The following is an 11,916-nucleotide window of genomic DNA, read 5'->3' as shown; positions in this document are numbered from 1 at the left end:
GCAGCAGTAATAGGAAACCAGTCAACATTTATGCCATTTATCGAAAACCTAACCCAAACCCAAACAACGTGCACGATTTCCTAACACATTTTGAAAAAATACTGAACAAAAGCAGACAAGATACATTAATACTCGGAGATTTCAACATTGACACTTCCATAAACACACCTTCTTCTTTAAATTTTATCAACACCTTATTAACATACAATTTCTCAATACAAAATAAATCATATCCCACGAGAGTCACTGATACAAGCAGCACTATTATAGATCACGTTATATCAAACAGACAAAACATTTCAACAACCATATCGAATATAGATGACCCGCTTAGTGACCATAATATACTAATTGTTGACTTTAAGAATAATTTAAAAAAATGGTTTAATAATAGAACTAAACCACGCTTTACTAAACCTATCATCAACAGTATGGCGGTAAAATCTTATATTGCGACTAACAAATTTGCTATCAACTCAACCAAACCCGAAGACGGTTACAAAGATTTTAATGCTTATGTCAAAAATGCATTAGAAGCAGGTAAAACTACACCGAACGTAAAAACAGGAAGGCGGCAACATCTTAATACACCTTGGTTTGATTCTAAACTGAATTTTCTAATCAAGGAACGAAACCAGCTTCACAAGCAGTGGAAACAAGACCCAGGTAATATTACTCTTGCAATACGTAAAAATAAACTCAGAAACATAATAACTAATTATAGGAGAAGTCTGAAAAACAAATATTACATCAATAGCTTTCAACAAAGCCTAACTAACCCAAGAAAAACTTGGAAAACCATTAACTCAATTCTGTCTAACCGTGTACATAAACCCACCAACACAATTGAATCTCTCATTGTAAATAATTGTGAAATTAGGGAACCCCGTGAAATAGCGTTGGCACTTAATGAGTTTTTCCTGTCAGTTGGAGAAAAATTGGCAGCTGCCATTCCATCATTCCCGGATGACTGTAATACAATATATGTAGAACCAAAGGCACGACAATCCTTATATATGACTAGGACGAATAAGGATGAGGTAATAAAGGTCATCTCGAAACTTAGGTCGAATGCAGCGGCAGGAATCGATGGAGTAACACCGTGCATTCTTAAAACCTGTAAAGAAGAACTAGCGGGGCACCTAACCCAACTTATCAACTTCTCCATAGGCTCGGGAATATTTCCAAACCAGTTAAAGCTAGCAAAAATTATACCAATTTTTAAAGAAGACTGCAAGAAGTGTATTTCTAACTACCGTCCAATATCGATTTTATCGGTATTTTCAAAGGTGTTCGAGTCAATTATCAAAGATAGACTGATAAAATACATCTCTAGCAATGATATCCTTACACCACAGCAATATGGCTTTCGGAAAAACTCCAATACCCAATGTGCCACTTTCGATTTCATTTCTAACATTCAGCAGTACATAGACCAGGGCGAATATGTGGCAGCTATATTTATAGATCTGAAAAAAGCCTTTGATACGGTAGATCATGAAATACTTCTACAGAAAATGGAACATTTGGGAATAGTAGGTAAATCTTTAAATTTGCTCCGAAGTTACCTAGCTGATAGATTTTGCCTTGTCGATATCGGAGGGAACCTAAGCGGCTTTGGAAAAATCACATGTGGAGTGCCACAGGGCTCTATTCTTGGACCTCTACTTTTCTTACTATACATCAATGATATAACTAAATGTGGCATCTCGGGAAAACTTCAACTTTACGCTGATGATACTGTGATTTACTACCATTGTAAAAATCTGAAGGAACTTGAAGCTCTAATGAATAAAGATCTCGCAAAGCTGGCAAAATGGCTTCGATTAAACAAATTAAGCCTCAATGTTAAAAAAACCCATTACCTTACTTTCGGTAAAAAAGATAACATGGGTATGAATATTATTCTTGGAAATGAAAAGCTACAACATGTTCAAGTAACGAAATATTTGGGGTTACTCATAGACTCTAACCTCTCGTGGAACTCCCATGTTGAGAATGTAAAATCCAAAATTTCCCCTATAACCGGTGTACTTTATCGACTCCAAGGTGTGCTCCCCACATCTTTACTGCGTGCAACTTATTATGCTATGATTCACTCCCACCTGAGTTATCTAGTTAGTATCTGGGGCACCATTACCAAAAAAAAAGTTCGGAAATACAAGTAATTCAAAATAGAGCCGTACGTAATATATATAATCTGCCATGGGATACACATGTCAAAGATATATACTCACAGACACAAATACTTCCCTTTACAGTCCTGCCAAAGTATAACATCACAACTGCCATTCTACAAATAATTCAACACTCCTCACACACCAACACTAAACCAGTTTTTAATTCTGACATACACCAGCACAAAACACGATCACAAAATCAAATACATTTATCGTCATCTACTTACACGACCAAATTTGGAATTAACTCCTTACAATACATTGCACATAAACAATATAACGCATTACCTAGTAATTTAAAACTTCCGGCAACAAACAAAAAAACACTGGCAAAAGCTCTTAAAAGCTATTTCCTTAACAGTTTCATTAATGACTAACACAATCTTTCTCTAGAACTCCATAATAACATCTGCGTTTATTTATTTTAATGTATTTATTTTAATGTCTTTTATTAATTTGCCTTGTCCTTTCTAATGTTGTCTTTCCCGAAATGAGTTTTATAAACTCATTGGGAATAATACATTATTACTTTGTTATCATTTTGTAATGTATTATCTTGTAATAAAAAAAAAAATAAAAAAAAAATAATAAAAAAAAAGAAATGATACCACCAAAAAAGTAGTGAAAAGTCGCAAAATCTACACAGTAAAAAAAAATATTCTTGACTGATTGATATATCCAAGCACATCATTCCCTCATCAACATTCAACATGTCAAAACAATATACCCCTACTACTTATATGTGTACTACTTTAGTTGTTATTATTTTCAGATGCACCCGCCAGCCATACAGCAGCCAGCCCCCAGCAGCCAGCCTCCAGCAGCTGCAGCAGACTGCTCTACAATCTCAGCGTCTACCATATCCACCAACACACACAACATTCATATTATACATATTCCCACACATATCATTATAATCTAATTTCATTATTAAATGCTATCAATTATTCATTTTGTTTCTATTTACTTTATTTCTTAGGACTAGTTGTTTCACAGAACATGAACTATTCATCAAATTTCAAAGTTAGTTCTGTCAAAGTTCTACTCAAGTTCTGTTATGTGAAACAAATTGTCCATATTGATTTAATAACAGAATTTAAATAGAACTTTCATGAAAACATACATTGAAATTTGCTGAATTGTTTAAATTCTATAAAACAACTAGCTCTTAGACTTCTAAAAAATTCTTTTTTTAATACCTTTTATAATTATTATAAGTACCTACTTACTACTAATTATTATAAGTACTGTACTTAGAAATGTTGCATTTTTAACAAAGGAAATTAAAGATTTTTACTAAGAATTTTTCTTTTCCTTTTTTACCCGTCACTACAATTTTCCCAGTGTATATGTACCTATGTTTTTTGCACTTCAGTGTGTATTTAGTATAATATAATCTCTCTTCAGATCACTATTTTACCATAATTGGCACCTAATTAGATTTATTAATCCATGCTCATCAGCCTTTAGCGGCGGCCATCTTGATTCAGTGTCCTGGCCTTAGTTGTTCTAGGAGGTATTGCGGCAACGCGTTGTTGTCAGGAAGCCATCTTACCAAAAATAGAATTACTGGTGTAGCGGTCTCTGTGAGAAGTTCGTAAATTAAACTTCTAAACAACTTATAAGCATTATTTACGAATTCATATGTAAGCGCTCCTGTGAGTAACTTATCAAAAATTTACGAAAGTCGTAAATTTTACTTACAAGTGTAAACCCAGCCTTACGTTAGTTTCGGTTCATCTACCTTTAATAAAGCCGTGTTGTTTTTGGTATGCTGTACTTTCAGAAAAGTCAATAATTAAAAATAAAACATAATAATAAAAATACATAGATAGCAGCTAATAAAAAGTATGCATTCAGTTCATAAAGACTATATTGGTTTGTCGAAGTATGATTCAATTCAACGGTTTGCTATTATTAGGTTTGTTACCAAATTATTAATGTGATGTATGGTAGGTAATGGTAAATATGAAAAAAAACTGAAATCGTAAAAGTTCAAAAACGTGACGATGACGGCGTGATTGATGAATATTAAAGAAATAATGGACTTCCATGTTTTATGCTCCAACACATTCCTGCCGAAGAACACAAAGTAAAAAGAACATCCAATAGATAAAACATAAAAATCGCCCGCTGAATAAATAAATCAAGAAAACCGCGCTATACAAATCATCCAATTATAATTAATGTATATTATACTATTAATTTAATTTTACTTGAAACCACGTCATCATAATAATATTGTTGTAATGCAAACCTGTACTAAACTCTCGGAGATTGCAATTCAGAAAAAGAAATACAGGAAATCAAAATATTTCGCCACTTCATTTATTAATTATACGTTTATCTCAGATCCATTTGATAATTGAGCTTGTTTATTCTGTGAATGATTTTGTGAAGATAGTATAAAATAACGCTTTTTAATTTGGCTTAAAATATTTAATGTAGATATTTTATTGGTCAATGATAACACGAAAAAGGCCTTTCTTCCGGGGTGAGCTCGTCAATTAGATTTTTAGAACATGAAAGGTTAAAAGTTAGGCATGAAAATGAAAAAGGTATTTTATAAAGGCTTCAACTGTGAGATAGCAAATGTCTATTTCCTTTTCGAGAATATGGTTATTTGCACTCGGAACATGAAAAAGGTGTTTCTCTATCATGAGTCACCAAGTGACTCGCCAGAATGCGTTTTCGAGAACAAAAATAGTTGCACTCAGAACATGAAAAGTGTATTTTTCCACTGTGAGACAATATGTGGCTCGTCAGACTGCCTTTGTGAGAAAATAAATTGTGGCATAAAGAACATGAAAATAGTTTTTCTCCTCTTGTCTCTTTCGAGAACATGAATAGTTGCACTTGGATCATGAAAAAGGTTTTTTTCCACTGTGAGTAAGCATGTGGCTCGTCAGACGGCCCTTTTGTGAAAATGAATCGTTACACAAAGAACATGAAAAAGTTTTTTCCCCACTGTGAGACAGCATGTGGCTCGTCAGATTGCTTTTTTGAGAAAATGAATAATTGCACTCAAAACATAAAAATGGTTTTTCTCCACTGTGAGTCAGCATGTGGGTCGTCAAATTACTCTTCCGAGAACATGAATAAATGCACTCGGAACATGAAAAAGTTTTTTCTCCTCTCTGTGACAGCATGTGACTCGTCAGATTGCTTTTTTGAGAACATGAATAATTACACTCAAAACATGAAAAAGATTTTGCTCCATTGTGAGTTAGCATGTGGGTCGTCAGATTACTCTTTCGAAAACATGAATAGCTGCACTCAGAACATGAAAAAGTTTTTTCTCTTCTGTGAGTCACCATGTGGCTCGTCAGATTGCTTTTTCGAGAACATAAATAGTTGCACACGGAACATGAAAAAGTTTTTTCTCTTCTGTGAGTCACCATGTGGCTCGTCAGATTGCTTTTTCGAAAACATAAATAGTTGCACTCAGAACATGAAAAAGGTTTATCTCCGCTGTGAGTCCTCATATGGCTCGTGAGATTGCTTTTTCGAGAACATAAATAGTTGCACTGTGAACATGAAAATTTTTTCTCTCCTCTGTGAGTCACCATGTGGCTCGTCAGATTGCTTTTTTGAGAACATAAATAGTTGCACTCGGAACATGAAAAAGATTTTTCTCCACTGTGAGTCAGCATGTGGCTCGTCAGACTACCCTTTTGAGAAAATGAATCGATGCACAAAGAACATGAAAAAGGTTTTTCTCCACTGTGAGTTCGCATGTGTACCGTCAAATTTCTCTTTATAGTAGACGAATAGTTGCACTCGGAGCATTTAAAAGGTTTTTCTACACTGGGTAAAAAGGATTTTTTTTCCACAGGATGCGTCTTCAGATCTGCCGACAAATTCGAAAAAGAGTACTGATAAATACAAGTAAGTGAAACATTTTACCTTAACTAAGTATAAATAAGAAAATTAAATTCATTAAAACGAAGAAAAACACTATGACACAAATTGCATGATCTGACAATAAACATCGGTTTTACCTGGTGTCTGGGTGATTTTTTCAATAGTTTCAATACGTTTTAAGCATTCTTTTTTAACATCTGGCAGGTCTATGTCAATTTCCACATAAGCAAATCCCCCTTCATCTTCAGCTCGTGGTCCTAGTTCTTCCTTGATGGTAACAGTCTCCACATTAATACTACCTAGAAAAATAAATACTACCTAGAAGTATGTTGAACATCGATATACAATAAAAGGTATTTTTTACGATTGAAGCATTGATTGACAATGTAGAAGCGTGAATTAGGTTAAGAGACTTTCAGATTAATTTAAGAAATAGTAATGACCCAGATGTCTGCTTCAGGGACCGATGCTTCAAGAACGGAAAACCATTTGCTCTTGAGCACCTTCCGCCAAGTAAATTCCACTTTTAACTTTTTTAAGATACGCTCAGTATCGCCCGGATTTACAAACACAAAAAACAGATAGAATATAACTCTAATTATATTCAAAATATTTATACATATATTCATATGAACACAATTCTCAAATAAAACGTGGCTGAAATGGCTTTGGCCGTGTTTAGTGACCACATTTCAAAAGCCAGGTGCTTCTCACGTTTCACTTCTCTACCTCTTTCCCTTCTCCTGTACCATTATCCTCACAATATGCTCCAATTGCTCCACATGGTAGGAAGCAGTTTTGAATTTGGCGCGGAATTAACAAAAACAATTCATCATGTTGAAAGTGTGATGTGGTTTAGCTGTTTCCGGCAAAGCTACATTTTATCTGAAAATGCCAATTATATTTATGTACCTACGGCAAGAGAGGACGTAGTGAACAAGCATATATGTTCTGCCTGCATAACAATTCAAAACGAACTAGGATTCCGAACATATTTTTTTTTTACAAATGCAATGCAACTAACTGTCAGTCCGAGATCTCTCTGCACATTGCAAACATTCCATCTTTACATCTGGGGGGTCCAAATCCATATCCGTATACTGTATTTCACCTCCACCTTCTTCTTGGGGCCCTGCTTCCGTCTTTATGGAAACTGTATCCGGATTTCGTAGATCCATTGCACTGCTGTGGTAGGATTTGGAAATTAATACAAGCCCAAACAAATAAACCTGAAAAAGAACATAGTTGTAACGGAACTGTAATTTGAATTGTGCTCGTAATATTCCGACAAAACAATGATATCGTATGCAAAACGCATATTTGGAAATAATGATATAAGAAATGTGACTACGGTATCTTGACCTTGAACTCGACATTTGAAATCGATTGAGAGAATTGTCGATCGTCGGATTACTCGATATATACTTTATCCATATCTTAAGTTAAACCAGTAAACCTTTCATTGGGTCCGCCATTAAACTTTTAACAGAATATTGGTTATCGATATTTGAAATGCTTTCGAAACACTTATATTTAAAAAAATGTTAGACGTCTAATTGACACTTTAAAGTTCCTCAAACAAATCGCCATTGGACTACATAACTTAGGTATCGATTGGCGTAAGTTAAGATAAGTTGCGTTAGAGACAGCGCAGTTGTGTATTTGAGTATTCCATAGCACAAATTAAAGGACAGTGGTAGCTCAGTTTGATTTGGAATAACGACCGCTACCAAAATGAATAGCGATGAACATAAGCATCAGTACTGACAATTAACAATCACAAGAATGGGATTATAAATTTAACTGCGTTGGCTGAACCGTTTACGATATATAATGTATATTGATGTATCGAGATTAAAAACATTATGAAATCACTAACAGTAAGGAAGTCATACGTCAAAATTTTTACTATTTATACATAAACAATAATTAAGTCATAGACAATTATTCTATTCAATCTATTTATTTATTTTGCTAAAACTCTGCGAATACCTAAAGAAATGAATTCCAAAAGCGATAGTGAAAATGGCAAGAAAAATTGTTGGCGTAAAAAATATCGACTCGCTTGCTACACATTATAACTAAAACAGTCAGGATTGCCCCGGAACAAACGGGCGGGCGCGCTACGTTTTAATGTATTTAAACTAATAAGTGTTAACGAAATAACGTGAGTAACGATTCTTCGAAACAAATCGACTGTTCTGTCGTCGAATGCCTTGAAAAGGCTGAATACACTTCAGTTTGTTCTTAAGTTACTTTACCAATGCTGCTAAAGAGCACAGCATCTTGATTATTAAACGTCAGTTTTGTTACCAAGATCTCGCAGATACAAAAACAGTTTCTGCTCAAAGAATATTAAAAAAACTACACCGCGCCATTTTCGTGGAGTTTTCCCATTCTGTTATCACTTTATACTATTGACTCTGATGATGATGATGCGGTTAATGATTTAATGGCCGATTACCCTCTGAAGGAATCAGTCTCATACAAAAAGGATGTATATTTTGCTAAGATGTTGCACCATGTTGCTCTGATTGTTCGTCGAAAGGATATGTCCTCGAATTACTCAGATTTACTGATTAAATTGAAGAAAACTTCGCAGAAAAAATGAGACTGCTTTTAAAAACAAGTGCTTGATTATATTGGCAGAAATTTTATTAAATTCTGCAATGGCCAGAATGCAGTTCTAGGAGACATGGTTGGTACGTGTTTACCGTACAGAAACAGAAAATTATTATCACTTAAAAATTCAACCGATCAAAGTGCATTAATAAATAAACCACCACAATTAGTGGCAAAGAATTGCCAACAGAATCATTAAAAACACTTTAAATTTCAAACCAAAATATGGAATAAAAAAATTTTTGCAACTAATAGACCTCATCATATACTAAAAACCGCCTCTCTGGTGACATTTTTCGTTGTTAGTTTATTTAGAAGCTTACCTATGGATAACTAAAAAATAATAATCAATAACTACATGTAGAAATTCAATATAAAAATAATAAAAAAGAGAGTAATTAATCAAGTTATGAACACGTGCAAAGAACAAAACTTTTTTAGAATTGATAATAAATTCTATTTACAATCGAAATGGTTGGCAATGGGTAGCCCAATCTCTCCCATATTAGAAAAGTTCACGATGGACCACTTAGAGGAGACCATTGAAAAGCTAAAATCCTATAAATGTTATTTTCGATCGGAGATACGTAGTTGACATGTTTATCGTATGCACCAATACGCTGAGAAAACTAGATATCTTCGGAGGGGATAAAATCAATTTTATATATAGGAATGAGAATCGTCAATAAAAAAAATAGAATTTACAATTTACACTATTTACAGGAAACCGAAGTACAGCGATATCATTCACAGCTCCTCAAGACACTAACATTTCACACTAATTGTCGGTATTCCATTCTCCCATCTATAGACTATTACATGTACCACTAAACGATAAAAAATACAATAATGAATTAAAGGTTACCAACTATTGTAAAAAATAAAAGTTACGATAGCAAAATAATTGATAATTTAATTAAAAAAACTCACTTTAGCGTCAATTACATGTAATTGACGTATGAATATGACCTTACGCCAGACAAGGAGATAGAAACAAAACAATGGACTAAAATACCGTACCTTGGCAAAATATCAAATAAAATTTAAAATTAATAGATAGTGAAAAAAAAATCAAGACCGCCTTTTATAACGTAAATTCTTTGGGGAAAATATTTATAAACAATAAAGATAAAAGAGAAAATCTGGAAAACTCTGGAGTCTACCAGGTTAACTGCTCGAACTGCCCTTCATATTACGTAAGACAAACAGGAAGAGCAGTACCAACCCGTACTAAATAACATTTCGCTAGTTGGGTTAATCAAAAAGGGGATTTATCGAACGTCGCCATGCATTTACTAAAAAACCAACTATATAGAGATGTCAAAATCCTTCATGTTTGCAAAAAAGGACAAAATTAGATAGATTAGAATCACCAGAAATTAATCGCCTAATGAAGAAAATTTATCGTAAATATGTCACGAATAAACAGTTGGAACATAACGCTCAATCACCATCAATATATCCATTATAATCTTCAAATTCACTTAGAATAATTTTACTTCAGAGAACAGTGTTGTAATTTAAGTATGTAAATGAAAACTAAAATAATAAGTAATCACCCAAATAAATGGAGAACCGTAATAACAATAATTATCATAGTGTTAACAATAATTGTGAATTTAGCCCTAAGCAACAAGGAGGGAATATGCCAATATTAGCAGAGTAAAATATTAGTAATCACAAACCTTTTCAATTGTATAAATTAATTTAGGCCCCCATGTGAATTCAAAATATCTATTTACTATGTAACATCATTCATAACTTTAATAATACATGTTATAAATTACTATACGTACCTTAAATTAACAATCTAGCTTATAATACTTTAAATTAACGAAAAATATAATCATTCATTATATAGAGACAATGTTGTGTACCCCTGCCTAAGTTTGTATAAAGTCCGTAGCATAAGCATTTCAACTACCAGTCTGAAAATGTCCGGAGTAGGATGAAACAGGTCCTGGCGAAAAAAAATAAGTGGAACAAAGTGCAAAAGTTGTTTAACTTCAAATCTAATACAATGGAATTCCACCACGAATAACAGTCCAAAAACTAGACTCAATTTGCAGAGTATAGACAGTAATTAGTCATAAACTATAAAGATCATTTGTATTATTTTATTCAAGTAGGAACTGAAAAATGACAGACCTTCACGCTTATGAACACAATTTGCATCGTAACATTTGTGTTAGAAAAAATGATTTATGAAAATCACTGTGAATATAAATGTTATATTATCATCAACTTGCTTAAACCATTTATGTATATGAAACGTAAACGTTTGTTTGTTCAAAATTTAAATCTCTAAAAGTTCTTCATCGATTGCTTTGAAATTTTGTGGCAACGTTGCATTGAAATATTTCAACGAAACAGCACCATCTTTTGGACGTAAATGTTATTGTTATCGCGCTATTGTTTCTCATTCTGCACAGACATAATCAACCACAGCAACTCGTGGCGGGTACAGTGAGTATGTAATATATGTTTATTTATTTATTTACGTATTTGTTTGTAATTTTTTTTACAATTTTATTTGTAATTTATTACTTTTCTAAAATATGAGAGACAAAGTTAAAAACCGTTTTGATTTTTGTATGTACGATCAAAAAAAGCATTAGGGTCGTTTGTAGGTTACCTATTTTTTTCGATTTCTATAATTTATGAAGGTAAAATAAAGAATACGTTTCACACAAAATAGTATAAAAGAAAACCAAGGCGCACAACTCATGGCGTTAGGAGGCGCTAATGTCGCATGTCGCCATCAGAATGCATAGGAAATGTCAAAATTGGTAGTTTTATTTATAGGTAATTCAGTTAAACCTACTGTTTTTTTTTTCACTTTTGGAAAAGCTCAATAATTGTGTTGTTCCATCTTGATACACATTTATTAAAATTTGTGTATGATCCATAATGGCCTAAAGCCTCTGAGATTTTGTACGTATGTACTTCTCTTGGTTGAACTGTCAGAATGAAGACTGCCCGGAAAATATTATCGCATTACGTTCAATTTCAGATATATTCGCTGTTTTTCTTCTATTTCTTAAGATTCTATATTTCTATGCAGTTGGAATACTTTTTCAGATTTTAATATTAAAAATCGACAGATTAGAATAAAAATATTAATATATTGAACGCACAAAAAGATAAGATTTATTTTTCAAACACTCTTTCAATCACTTTTTGGAGACCTTGTCCGGCTGGAAGATACATTTCCCAAAAAAAAAAAACTCACGGGTGTTTGTTTGTAAAG

General features: G+C 33.2%; 1 long non-coding RNA gene across 1 annotated transcript; it reads right to left on the bottom strand.

Moving 5' to 3' along the window:
• Positions 1-5,623: 5,623 nt before the first annotated feature.
• Positions 5,624-7,533, bottom strand: LOC149415768 (uncharacterized). The gene is made up of 3 exons (XR_016303696.1): positions 7,069-7,533; positions 6,182-6,343; positions 5,624-6,030 (listed from the first exon to the last, which is right to left on the bottom strand). It is a non-coding gene; the product is annotated as an uncharacterized LOC149415768 (long non-coding RNA).
• Positions 7,534-11,916: the final 4,383 nt, after the last annotated feature.

The sequence above is a fragment of the Hesperophylax consimilis genome, chromosome 17 (assembly GCF_061612785.1).
Source record: "Hesperophylax consimilis isolate HC1 chromosome 17, BYU_Hcon_1.0, whole genome shotgun sequence".
Classification (NCBI taxonomy): domain Eukaryota; kingdom Metazoa; phylum Arthropoda; class Insecta; order Trichoptera; family Limnephilidae; genus Hesperophylax; species Hesperophylax consimilis.
This window is presented reverse-complemented; position numbering and strand designations above follow the sequence as displayed.